This window comes from Grammomys surdaster, unplaced genomic scaffold, assembly GCF_004785775.1.
Source record: "Grammomys surdaster isolate TR1022 unplaced genomic scaffold, NIH_TR_1.0 126398, whole genome shotgun sequence".
NCBI classification, from domain to species: Eukaryota; Metazoa; Chordata; class Mammalia; order Rodentia; family Muridae; genus Grammomys; species Grammomys surdaster.
The window spans coordinates 2,560,118-2,570,219 of record NW_021621192.1 but is presented as its reverse complement, the minus strand read 5'-3'; the positions used below and the strand labels follow the sequence as shown (position 1 = coordinate 2,570,219).

The 10,102-nt window shown below is 36.0% G+C and overlaps 1 protein-coding gene across 2 annotated transcripts in view; it reads right to left on the bottom strand.

The window, feature by feature from the left end:
• The window catches only part of Col8a1 (collagen type VIII alpha 1 chain), a 129,377-nt gene that overhangs the window by 45,254 nt on the left and 74,021 nt on the right, over positions 1–10,102 (bottom strand). For both annotated transcript variants that reach the window (XM_028760268.1, XM_028760267.1), the window contains exon 2: positions 6,954–7,072. The gene's annotated coding sequence lies outside the window, so the exon portion shown is untranslated. The remainder of the gene's footprint in view (positions 1–6,953; positions 7,073–10,102) is intronic.

Below are 10,102 nucleotides of genomic sequence, written 5' to 3'. Positions count from 1 at the left end.
TATATATATATATATATATATATATATATATATATATATATATATATGTTTTATATGAATGTTATTGCATTACACACATACACACATATACATTCTTCAGTACATAAGTACAACCTTCTCAGTTTTTAAAGTGTTACTCATATACTTCCAGGGTGACCATTAGGTAATCTTATCACAAGCATATTTTTTATAAAGCATAAACTCAGAAGGTTTTTGTCTTTCTTTCCTTTTTTTCAACCCAAGGACTGAGTGTGTCCGGTTATTCTTCATTTATTTGGAATGCTGGAAGTGGCCAGGTTCTCATGATAATAGACAAACTGTGAGGGGCAAGTGGCAGAGAGAGTTCATTGCAATGCTCTGAGTCACGAAGGAGAGGAAGTGGAGTCATGAGTGAGTAGCTGGTCTGGAATCACTGGTTTATTACACTTTTGTTTCTATTTTATAAGCACTCACTGTGAATGTGATTTTTCACAGTCAACATTTGCATCTTATCTTCCGTGGTCAGAAGTGCCAACTACTAAGCTGGAAATTCAAATTGTAATGAAAATTCTGGCAGGACTCAAAGTTCTGCTCAGGGATGGCCCTTCCCAGGAGGTGCAGATGGTCAAGGATTAGTTAGGATTTTTTTTTTTTTTAGTTATTTAACTTTTTCCCTGAGAAAAATCACTTTTCTATAATGTAGGTTTTGATCTGTAGAATATTTGATTGAGTAGAATAATCTAGAAGACCCCCTTCAGCTCTGAGGATCTGTGTGTTTGTGAGATAACACATAAATGAAACAGACAACTTGTTTCTGAATTTTCATGGCAGCAAAATTCTAGTGTTACATTAATAAAAGAATTTATCAGACCGGCTAGGTCTCTATGAGTTCATGTGGGATCCTTCAAAGAGAGTTCCATGTTTCACCTTTTAGGTTCAGTAGACCCTCTCTAGCTCAGAGTTGCATTTACATGATTTAGTTCCACATGATCTTTCACCTATCTTCCTGGCTAACACCAGGGCAAATTCAGAACAGACTATATTAGAAGTGGTTCGTGGCCCACTTGTTTGAAGGCAGAAGAGGTGCAGCTCACACCAGGCTGTCTGTGCTTTCTGAGGATGACCGAGGCCATTTCTGCTTCATGCACATATTACAACTTTAATCTTTAAACATATGCTTGTGTCTCAAAGTGCCCTGCTACCTCAAGAGACTCTAGAAAACCTAAGTACTGTATCTTCTTTGTATAGGGTGCTTGCATAAACTACAGGGTGCTTTGTTCTGAACCAGAAAGGAAATATGATCAGGAAAGATGAACCTACAAAGCATTATTATTAATACTAGCACATCTGTGATTGAAAACAAAATCACATTTAATATCCACTTCCCATACTGGGAATGGTTGTCTTTTTAGCTTGCATCAATTTTAGAATCAATTACAATAAATTTCAATCACACACACACACAGACACACAGACACACACACACACACATAGTCAGTTTGAAAATTTTGCCTAAAAATTTAAATTAGGATGCAGAAGTATTTTAATTCTCTCACTCAGACAGAGCTGGCTGTTGTTAACAACTTTGTTTGTTTGTTTTTGTTTCTTTTATATTTTTACTTTATTCTGGATAAGCATTAAGAATGTGACAACCTGTTACATATTCTATTTGAAAATCTAAAAATATGATTTTTTAGTGTTATTCCTTTGTTCATTGGTTCTAGAAAGTATTTACCCCTCTTTCCCCCCAATTAGGAAACCAAACTTCTGCAGTTTACTCTAGGTATGTTGTTTTATATGAGCCCTCCCCTTCATGCACAAAGCAATATCTCTTGGAAATAGAACTGTAAATATTTCTATTAAACTATAAAGAAAGCTTCTTGAGGAGCTAGGAGATTATATATATATATATATATATATATATATATATATATATATATATATGGAGAGAGAGAAACATGGAGGCAGATGTTCGACTGTCTCTGCCAGTCAAAGACAGTTGGTATATCTAGGTTGGGTATTGGGTTACACTTCTGATTGTATGGGCATCTTGTTATTGAGCATTACCAAACTTATAAAGCCTTTGATTAACATTTTTTAAAAAGTTACTAATAAAAAAGGATGAGGAGGGAGGTGATGGAATACATGTGACAGGAAGTCAGATGAGGAAACTAGCTGGAGGAAGAAAGGGAAGGGGCAGAGGGAAACAAATCAGAACTCTAATGACACATGTATGAGGATGCTGTAATAAAACCCAGTACTTTGTATGTTAACTTAAAATATTAATAAAGAAAAAAAAGCAAGAAGGAGGAGGGGGGATAGGATAGGGGGTTTCTGGGGGAGGGATGGGGAAAGCGGATGACATCTGAAATGTAAATAAATAAAATATCCAATAAAAAAATTAAAAAAAGAAAGCCTCTCCCCTTTCTTACTCTTGTTTTTAAATGTACACCATTCACACAATGACAGACTGGTGCATTCTTTGGGGACAATCTTTCTGCACAATGTTTCCACAGTGTTTAGAACCATCCCTGGCCCAAACATGGAGCTGACGTCAGTATTACTGAATGAATTCCAGATAGCCTAATACTGTCTTGTGTGGTTGCATCATGATTTCAGGTTGTATTGAAATAAGAAGCATCAGTAATGAACAATTTTGTTTTCTGTTTGTTGTTGTTGCTGATCTTAGTCTAACTTTTAGGGTAGGAATTGAGCCCATCCCACGTAATAAATGACAGATAGATTCTAGCTGTTACTTTATGGAGTTATATTTTGCTACTGCAATTTTTCCTTGAGGATTTTCAATTAGACTTTTCAAAATCTACTTTTGAGGTTATGGTGAACAGGATAAATTTACCAGGTAACAAATTTCTATATAATTATTTTTTAGCATTGTCTATATTAGCATAAGAGCCAGGTATCTATTTCCCTCTTGATATTTATGGGAGAACATGTTTTAAAATAAACAATGATACAGAGCTACAAATATAATTTATGATTTTTCCCATGGAATTTTAGCTTCTAAACCTTTCATGCATTTAAGTAGGTATAAAATGAATCCTTAAAATGAATGAGCATTTAGAAGTTCAGAGAGTAAAGCCTGATCTTTCCCCTAGATACAGAAGATATAGAAGGTATACAAGTATGGCTGGATTGCTAACATTAATCTACACTGCTCCCTAATAGCATCTTGGGAAATTTGTTTAAGCCACATCAGGGCAGGTGCATATACAATTCCAGCAATATGAAATCACACCGTGGGCACCGAGTATTGAAATTCTCAGGACTAGCACTACACTATAGAAGCCTGTGAGTTCTATACACAAAGACATTTTCTCCTAGCTGTGCTAAAACATGTAAACAGAGAGGTAAATGTATTCATACTGAGTTATACATAACACATTAATCACTATCGAAACCATGCTAGTTCATTGACCTCAGGATATTGTAAATATATTTTCAGCATGAAGTCTTTTTTTTTTTTTAAATCTTGCCTTAAGAATTTGGCATATGTCTGCTACTAAAAGCATATCTGGATGAGGCTGAACCACATTTCAAGTGCTCAATAACCATATATGGTTTGTGACCACCACATTAGAAGTGCTGCCTGTCTATGTTTGTCACACTGGAAGACAGCAGAGAGTAGCCATGTGGTATAGAGGGATGACAGAGACCAGCACCACATCTACAACTGTCTGTTTTCTGGCTCTGACATTTGCTATTGATGTGACTATGAAGAAGCGATTTAGTTTCTCTGCATCTCAAATCCATATTCTTTAAAATGGAGAATTTTACATGACTACTATATCCCTCTCAGGAGGCTGGGGGTAAGATTGAATAACATATTGTATGTGAAAGTGTACTGTTAAACCGTAAAATGCCATGCACATGTAAGACATTACTATGTCTTTTATCATAGATTTTGCTCTCATGACTTGCCCAAGGCCACATCCAAATTGGTAGGGAATGAAGGTTAGTATCTGAGGCCTCTGACTTCCAGCCATCTGCTTCAGCTAAACGCTGCTCATACCAAACTAGTTTAAAATGGTGCTTTTTTCCCCCAAAGAACTTTTTATTTAAAAGATTGAGGAAAGAGGAGAGTGGCATTAAGAAGTAAATTCCATATCCAACAGTTACTTGCATAATGTTTTTCAGTTGAAGTATAAATAAGGATACTTATATCCTTATAGACTTAAAATTATAGCCATCAAGGACTGGACTTTACTGCCATCATATAACATAAAACCCCATGTTCTGCAAAGTTTCGAACAACTTTTGAACTAAACTATAACTTCTCAGTTCTATCTCTAAAACAGCACAACCACAAGAAAGTCCTTCTGTACTGGACTTGATTAATGACACAGATATGGATCAGTGCTGCAAGTTTTCCATTGATATTTTTGGTTACAGATGTCCTTCATTAATTCTCATATGTGAGACATAACCACTTATAGTGTGACCCCAAGAGACACATTAATGATAAACAGAAAGTGGGAATTTATAGGTCCAAGCCATATTATTTGGTGCTTACCATGTGTAAGGCATGTTAGATACTTAATGGTCAAAAGAAGCAAGTTTCAATTAGTTTTTCCTCACTGGCAGATATGCTATTTCCCATGAAGAAAGTATGGAATGTGTGTGCCCAGATGTCTGTGGTACATGCATTGGTAATCTGTACTTTGGAAGGTCAGAAAAGCAACCCTACTTAATTAAAAATAATTTAGACAGCTCCCTTGTGTAATCTTGGAAAGCAGAGGCAGATCACCATCTATTTCTCTTTCCCTAACTGTATGCCTTTCATACTGTGTGCATTTATGTATTTTTCATCATTTTCTGTATCATGTCAAACAGATATCTTTGCAGAATGGAAAAAGATGCTTAAAAAGCACCTTTGAGTTTTAATTCTATGTGAAAGCAAGCATAAACCCAATTCATTTTGACAAAAAGACGTATATGCAAGAATTTTATACTTTATATTTTATACTTCTTTGAATTAAAATTCTTTAAAATGACATTCAGATTTTTTTTCATTAGAAAACTGGTGATTAAAGCTCCAGGCTTGCCTCAATTGGCCATATTGAGTAACGATAATTTTTGCTTTGACTTGCACAATCCCTACTCTTGACTAATGAATGGAATAGTTTATTGAGTCACCTTTACATTTTATTGCTTTGCACCTTCGTTTAAAAACAAAGAATTTAATTTTTTTAAAGTCCAATAAAATATATTTTTGATCTTTCTACCACAACTTTATAGGCAATTCCCCTCCTTGGCCCCGTAATAATCACCTTCTGCAATTTTTTATGATTTAGTTGAATATTATTATTGTAATTTTTTACTGGGTTAGCCCATCAATGTTCTTGGCAGCAGGATTTTGTTACAAGAAATTCAGGGGCTGAGTCTGTAGCTGATTGTAAGAACTGCAGATTTTTCTCTGGATTTAGTTCACGGCCTTCCTCCAGAGGGGATGCAACACATGCCACGCCTCTCCTCGATGGTTTCTTCACACCCTCCATCAACTTGAATCCTATACTCTGCTGCTTAAACAAACACGCATTTCTTTTATTCAATAGCTTTGCATTATAAACACTTTATTTGGAGAACATTTGGCTTTGATGGGATCCAGTACAAAGAGTGGGCAGTATCTATATTAAAAATATAGTATCTTAGTCAAATCATTGAAGTATTTGCATCATTCCTTCAGGTGCTCTGAATGAATCCATTTAAGGAAGGACATGGTCATGTGGCTGGATGCTGCGCTGTGTGTGTCATTTCGTTTCAATGATGTATCTCTAGCACAGGAACACACACAGACACACACACACACACACACCTGAAGAAGCTTAACCAATCAGTCTTTCAATTATTAAATAAAAGCACACTGTAAAAAGTCATTGTGCTGTTATATATTAGGAACTCTAAAGCCATGTGTCCAAAAGTCACACTTAAAACCAGGCAAGCGTAATAGCACAGGACGGAGTGGGTACTATGAGATAATGTCTACTTGTCAGAAATGGATGGTATGTTGTGAACTTTTTTTTCCATCAAAGTTCAAAAGTTAATGATGTACTTTACATTTTTATTGCTTCTGCTGAGACATCAATTAAAAAATAAAAGAGATTCTGGCATGCTGTTATTACTTTTCCCTGTGGATATATTGAATATCACATGTGAATAAAACCACATTTGCTATATCATGCTTTGTTTCAAACATCCTAGACTGTCTTTGGGAAAATTCAGTGGATATCACTTCAATCATCTGAAATGAATAATTTCTTCATTATAGTTCATAACTTCAAACTATAAAATATCAGCTGGAAAAAAATGGACCCAATTAAGAGAAATATGATAATTGTAGAAAAACACATATAGACATGTCTGAGAGATGATAAGATTATTTTAATTTTCCCATTTGCACTGGAATTATTTATTTTACAAATCTCCAGATCTTTTATTACTTAAAATCCTTTGCTGAATCATGAAAAGTAGCTTAAGTTAGCAATTTTCTCCTGTACAATCTAGCTGCTAGCATCTGGTGGACACGTGGATACCTATTCAGGTCCTATGGAAATGATTATTCTGAAAGTCTATTTCAACATGCCTGGACTTAAACATCAGCTAGGCTCACACTCTGTATTTTACTGTATGTTTATTTTTTTAATTCAATATTAGTGATAGTTTCAAGTCTCTTTCAACAGTGTAGATAGTATTGGAGACAGAACAATAGCACTTGAAGAAAGACTGGGTACCTATCTGCCTAATTGTTTAGATACTGCTTTACCAGTGGACCAATCCATGGCTGATGCTCTCCCTTCCTCCTTTCCTCCCTCCCTCCTTTCCTCCCTCCCTCCTTTCCTCCCTCCCTCCTTTCCTCCCTCCCCCCTCCCTCTCTCCCTCTCTCCTGCCTTCCTCTCCTCTTTCCCTGCCTCCCTTCCCTTTCTCCATCTCTTCCTCTCTCCCCTCCTCAAACTCACATTTAGGCTTGGCTGGCCAGTAGAATCGAGGACCAAAGTCCTTGCTTGACTCTTCTTGTAATATCACTGGGGCTGGGTCCGGTCTCTTCACAGGTTTTACTTTATTTACAGAACAGCTTCTGAAGTGGGAAGATGAGGATGCTTTTATTCAATTGCACACAAAGTAAAATGAAGAATTATTATCAAACTATATTTTTCTGTATCATATAAGAAATTGTATAGTAGAAATGTATAAACACACACAAGATTTAGGTATGCATTTAAGATCTAATAGAGGTTCTTATATGATAATGAGAGGGAGAGAACATGTGTTTTGCTTTTATTTAAATAAGTACATGTTAATTTTTATACAATATATTGCTATAGTTTAGATTTGGAATCTCTCCAGACACCCATATGTTAAATGCCTTATTATTCTGTGCTGTTATTAGGAGGTGGTGGAACATTTAAGAGATCAGTCCTACTGGGAGGTAGTTAGGTCATTAGGAGAGTTCTTTTGAAGAAATATTGGGACCCCAATGTCTCTGTTTTGTTTTTTAGTTATCACAAGCTGAGCAAGCTTCCACTTGTACTAATCCTAACCCATAATATATTATTATATAATATACTATGTAATTATTATGTAATATAGTATTGTAGGCTCAAAACAACAGTCAAGAGCTCATCACCTGACACCTCTGAAATCATAAGCAAGAAACATTTATCCTCTTTTAAAGTATTGGTTACAGTGACAGAAAGCTAACATGTATGCACATGTATGTCCAAATAGACCATGCACCATGTGTCCTTTTTTTCACCATCACATATTTAATTTCCATTAATTATATTCTTGCTGACACAGATTGAAGATAGTTTAGAAAGGACATGGACATTTGTTATAGAGAAAGCAAATGTGTGAGGGAGTAATGCCTCAGGAAGTATAGACTCCTTTAAGAAAAGTCTTCGGATCCATCTCAAGGAGAGGCTCCAAGGCCTGACACTATTACTGATGCTATGGTGTGCCTACAAACAGGAGCCTAGCATGGCTGCCCTCTGAGAAGCACAAAAAGCAGCTGACTGAGAGAGATGCAGATACTTACACCCAACTATTGGACTGAAGTCAGGGCCCCCTGTGGTTGAATTAGGGAAAGGCTAGAAGAAGCTGAGGAGGAGGAGGGTAACCGCAAGACCAGCAGTCTCAACTAATCCAGACCCCTGAGATCTCTGAGACACTGATCCACCAACCAGGCAGCATACACCAGCTGGTCTGAGGCCCCTGACACATATACAGCAGAGGACTGTCTGGTCTGGCTCCAGTGAGAAAAGATGCACCTAACCCTCGAGAGACTTAAGACCCCAGGGAGTGGGGAGGCCTGGCAGGGGGAAGGGTCTGTGAGAGAAAAACCTCTTGGAGACAGGAGAAAGAAGAATGGGAATGAGGAATGGTGGGAGGGTGGACCAGGAGGGGGACTGGACTGTAAAAAATGAAAAGTAATAAAAAATTATATTTCAATGACTTAACACCATGTATTGTTAATTGTTAAATGTAATTTTAAAAACGTCAACTTTTGAAAGATATATTTCCCCACCTCATTTGCACACACCTTTAATTAGAAGTTGTTCATAGTTACTTGTTAAATAGGATGTGGCAGGCTTTTATTTATTTAGATTTTCTTTGAATTTTGACACAACTCAAGCAGAGGTACACACTTCAGACATTGTCCCTCATTAGATGATTCACAGACCATGCGAAATTGTTCATACTGAAGATGTTCAAGAATTTCACTGCTTTTACTATTTTTACTGCTTTTAGAATTTTTTTGCTTTTTACAGATAATCTCATTTGTTTTTATTGTGTTTCACAGAGATATGCCTAGAGATACTTGTAATCGTTGTTTAGAAAATGGTTTAAGCAGAAACAACTTTAGAATGTAGATCAAGAAGATTTGAAAGTCAGCTTTGGCTGATTTGGAATCAAATGTTGGATTGAGTATCTGATTTGTAGTTCTGCAGTAAGTGGCTCATTCTAGAATAGTACTGTAATACTTTCTGTAATAAAATAGTCATCTCATATTTTGTGATTTCTAGTATAGTATCCACTTATTGTATGTTTGGCTCTTAAAACATGCGGCTCGTGTGACTAAGGAGACTTTAATCTTTACCTTGCCATTCATAACACTATTGAGAAGAGAGCTATAGTCTCTGGGTATGAAACAAACCAAAGTATTCAGTATTCAAACACTGTGAGACGGGAATGGACATATTGCCTACACCAGCAATTTAAAACTCAATCACATTCCAGTTTATTTTCGAAGACTGAGCTAGGCAAAGCACTAAGCAAGAAATACTCAAACAACAACTTCTTCTTCTTCTTCTTCTTCTTCTTCTTCTTCTTCTTCTTCTTCTTCCTCTTCCTCTTCCTCTTCCTCTTCCTCTTCTTCTTCTTCTTCGCCACACAAAAATTATATGATTAAATGTATGGTCTAACATGAACTTATTAGATGAATTTTCATTGACAAGAATTTTAGGATGAAAGAGATAAGAATGAATTGGTTGCAATAACAATATCTAGAATTAAAATAGCTGAAGACAGTAACATGTTTTTTCAAATATATTAATTGAAAACCCCTTTGATTAAAAATGTATTTATTTGTTGTGGATGTATCTGGGTGTATGGATATATATACATATACATATACATATACATATACATATATATATATATATATATATATATATATTGTGTGTTCGTGTGCCCATGGCAACCAGAAGATGGCAATGGATACCCCGAGGGTGGAGTTACAATGTATTTGTTCTAGACAACTCAGTGTGGGTACTGAGGCCTGAATACTGGTCTTCTGCAAGAGCAGGAAGTACTTCTAACTCCTAACTCCATTTCTACAGCCCCATTCTTGGTTTTTATAAACAGATATTTTAAATTTTATTCTTTACAAATGAAAGGCATTAGAAACAGCCATTATGAAAAATGATACAAAAATATTATAAATAAAAATCATAATGGGCAAATTAAAAGGTGAAGTGGAGGCAACCTTAGTCCTAGAGAAACTGTTATACTCTGGAGGTTTTTCACATGACCCCAATCCCCCACCTCTTCTCTTTGTTCCTTCCTATGAATTTGAGAACACTTATGGTGGTTTTGACCAATCCCA